Here is a 4,341-nt window from a genome sequence, read left to right as displayed (position 1 = left end):
GATCCCTGCTTACATCCGAGGGACTTCTCCAGTGCAGGCCGTGGATGAGAGTCTATCCACTCGAGATGCTATTTTACAGCGCCTGAAACACAACTTGCAGCAAGCTCAACACCGCATGAAACAGCTAGCGGATCGAAAGCGCCGGGATATGCAGTTCCAAATAGGTGATTTGGTAATGGTGAAGCTCCATCCATATCGCCAAACTACGGTGGCTCGAAGACTGAATTCCAAGTTATGTAAACGTTACTTTGGCCCCTTTCCAACTGTTGCCTTAGCGGGTCCAGTGGCTTATACATTGAAACTCCCTGTTTCTAGCAAGATACACCCAACCTTCCACGTGTCTCTGCTCAAGGCCTTCAAGGGCGACAGCTCCACCCCTTGTTTTCCACTACCAGAGTTCAGCCACGTCAACAAGCCTGTGCTCATCCCTATGGCCATTTTGGCTTCACGAGTAATCCATGTACGTGGCAAGGCTGTGAAACAAGTGCTGGTGCAGTGGTCCCATAGTCCCTTGGAGGATGCCACCTGGGAAGACCTCACTGCCTTCAGTAACATTTACCAATTACCAGACCTTGCGGACAAGGTCATTTTCGATGCACCAGGGAGTGATAGCTGGGCTGGATTACCTTTGGAGGAGGATAGGGTCCAAAGTCACATACAGCGGTGGGCTGATCAAGAGGCCCAAGAGGTAGTCGACCAAGACAAAACGACACAAACCAGGCGTCGTTCAATGGCTGGGATTAATGAAGAACAGAGCGAAGTTGAGAAGGTTCCAGATGAAGAAAAGCGTGATGCTCGAGAGGTCAGGATTAGGAGGAAGCCAGCGTGGCTCAACGACTTCAAGCTGAATGGAAACCGTTGAGATCTTTGCGGGATGACACTGCTATTTTCATTTTTGTTATTCTGCTTTCTGTTATTGCTATTTTCGATGCTCGCTTGGTGAGGGATGAGAGATATAAATCGGCTTGTTCTGAGAAGTTTTTATTCATGCAAACAGTAGAATCACATTGTAAGGAGTTGGGCACTGACTCGAAGAATGCGTTTTTTGCAATAAAATCTTCCAATATTTGCATCAGAATATGAGTGGTAATTCGTATCATGTGTCGTATTTGTGTTATATTTTGATTATTTTTTTAATTTATAGTCAATCTAAATACGACCTGTGACACGAAATATTTTAAAAACAGCAACACGAACACGACGCGACCACTTTACGGATTGACACGACACGACACGAAAATGACCCGTGACACAAAATTGACCAGTAAACCCGAAATTGACACAAAAATTGTATACTTTTATTTAGTTTTTTACATATTAGAAATAACTTAAAATTCATAACACACTAAAATACAATAACATCCATTAAAATTAAACAAACAATAGTATAAGAATTTGAGTATAATTATCATGATATTATTAGTTAATAATAAAATTAAAAATATGTAATGAAAAATATATTTATTTTTTAGTTTTTATGAATTTCGTGTCGTGTTCGGATTAGGCGGGTCTAAATTTCAGATTGACTCAATTATGATCCGAACTTATATTTTCTCAACCTTAACCCATGAAATATTTTGTGTTGTTTTCGAATCACGTATCGTAACCCATATTGCTGATCCTAAGCCTGATAATGGCCGCGGTTTTGATGTGGGGTACTACTGGTGTGGATGTTGAGGAGAAGTGTAACCGCTGTCATCTCAACATAACAGTGAAAGCCAAATTAAAGATGCCATTGAGAAGTGCCCATGTTATGTTAAATAGGTGATAATACGAATGTGATCTTTGACGGAAGAAACAACAGCAAGAGGAAGAAGAACTTGATTAAGTTGGATTCATTGGAGGATCACAAGTATTGGGTTGCAAATTCGTGTAATGGCTTGCTTTGCTTAACTGCCGAACGGAGATCTGATCCTGATGTTGTCGTTTGCAACCCAATCTTGGGTGAGTTTATAGATCTCCCCAAAGTCTTCTAATGACGGGAATAATGGCAGATATTTTGGGGCTGGATTGGGCTTCAGTCCAAAGAATAATCAATTTAAGTTTATTAGGATGTTTAATCGTCCGACAGAGGACCTTCATTTGGGCATTTTGTTGGGGCTCAGTGATAATATGGCTGAGATACATACACTTGGGACAGTTTCTTGGAGAAGTTGTAAGTATTACCACCCAATCTATCTTGAGGAAGCTCTTCATTGACTTTGTGAGGAAAAGAACAATGGCTTACATTCTATAGTTTCTTTTGACTTGTCAACCACAAAAACGTTTGGGCATAGGAGTTTCAGGAGGTTGTCTTTGTGTGTATGATTATTATCCTTATGATCACTATGATATATATCGTTGATGAAAGACTATGGTGTATGCGAATCCTGGTCGAAACTGTTCTCGATAGATATTGGCGATGATCAAGATTCCTGTCACTATTATCAACCTATAAGTTACTTAAGAAATGGAGCTGTCTTGTCATTCCATTGTCCTCTGAATGAATTGACTTACTACGACAAATTAATGACTCGTTTATTTCACCGATTCAAGTTTAGAATTTAAGTTTTATTACAATCAAAAACTCTCAGAAACAGACACACCTAACTTTTTTATTACAGTAAAAAATTCTCACATAAAGTCACATCTCGACTCGAATTAAAAACTTGAATCAACGAACTAAACGGGCCCTAAAAGACCTAAGATTCAAATATCTCAAGTTTCTTGGTGCTGCCTCTCACTTTGTGGCCATTGCTCATACTCCAAGCTTCATTTTCACTCAAGGATGTTGTGATGACGGGTAATGTTGAGGTACTCAATGTCAATTCAAGGTATGGATAAGCATTTCTTTTTTTGGTTTATCTTTTTATCCTTACCGTTTATGGCACATTATTGGTTAAATCTGCTAAAAGGTTGTGAGTTCATGAATTAAATTTATTTATTTTCTATTAGTTGTTTATGCATATATCTAGTTCCATGAATGACTAGGTTATATATATATATATATATATGTTTGTAGATATATGATTGAGTGGAGATGTTTTACCCTCATCACCGACGGGTATATGTCATGTAAACATATAAATTTAATCAACTGTATCATCTTTGCTTTCATGTAATGAAGATATCTGTGGTTGACTGATTCAGAACACTTATTAAATGGTAAATGATTTATTTCCTAGATGATATAAATACGTTGGATTGACCAAATTACCCCAAAAGTTGACGATTATAAGAAAATGGGATCAGCTAAAATCAGTCATTCTTTTCTTTATGCCAACAAGTACATTGGTTTGATTAATCTCTGGTGTTTGGTCCTGATTTCCATTCTTTCCATTTTGACATGAAATTCATAGCTACATGTCCTTTTTCTAGTCACAAACGAAAAACGGATTCAGAAACCCAGCGTTCTTAAGAAATGCGACAATCATTTTTCCTTTCCCCACGCCGAAGGGTGTCGTTTTTGTTTCTCACAAAGCACATCTTCAACTAATAAGTTTTGCACTGACATTTTAGCCATGATAATATAATTGAATTTAATATGACTTGTCACATTTATATGACGTGTTGAATTAAAAGATAGCGCTGTCCAATATTAGAGCAATATTATTTGTGGAAGAAAAAAAAAAGATAACACCTTTTCTTCGGATATCTCCTAAAAAACGACATGTTGAATGGAAAGAAAATTATTATCAAAAGTATTTTCTTTTCCCCCCCTGAATAAGAAAATTAAAGTTCAAGTAAGGAGGATTACCAATGTTCTATTCTTGTATGATCCTGTACATGTCAAATTTGTCTTTAAATCCACAACTAACTTAGATTATAAGGGAATTGTAGGGATTTTTTTTCCCCTTTTCCTCATTAATTTTCTCAATATGGTCTTTCTATGAATGCAAGCGTTGCCTAATCTAAAGTTAATTTACAGTCATAAAAATGACTCGCACCGACGTTGTTTGACACAACTTTATATGAATAAATGGAGAGAGAGGAGGAAATCCTCCACTCAAATTATTTTATAAAAAAAAAAAAGGAAAAAGATTAAAAAGCAATTCAGAAACCAGCCACAATATAACTAACCAAAAAAAAAGTTATAAAAGACAACCCAACTGAAAAGTAAATGAAAACAAAGGCACAGTCATATTATCAACTTAATCAACCTCATTTAATTTGTTGATTTAAATTTTTAATTTAGATTAAGATGTAATTTTATGTGAGAATTTTTTATTGTAATAAAAAAGTTATATATAATTATTTTTAAAAACTTTTTACTATAAAAAAATTTAAATTTTAAACTTAAATCGGTAAAATTAACAGAGCTATTGACACAACTTCAAACTCCATGTCGATCACGAAGAGTAT

This window comes from Morus notabilis, unplaced genomic scaffold (genome assembly GCF_000414095.1).
Source record: "Morus notabilis unplaced genomic scaffold, ASM41409v2 Scaffold384, whole genome shotgun sequence".
Lineage (NCBI taxonomy): Eukaryota > Viridiplantae > Streptophyta > Magnoliopsida > Rosales > Moraceae > Morus > Morus notabilis.
Note: the sequence above shows the minus strand (reverse complement) of the source record.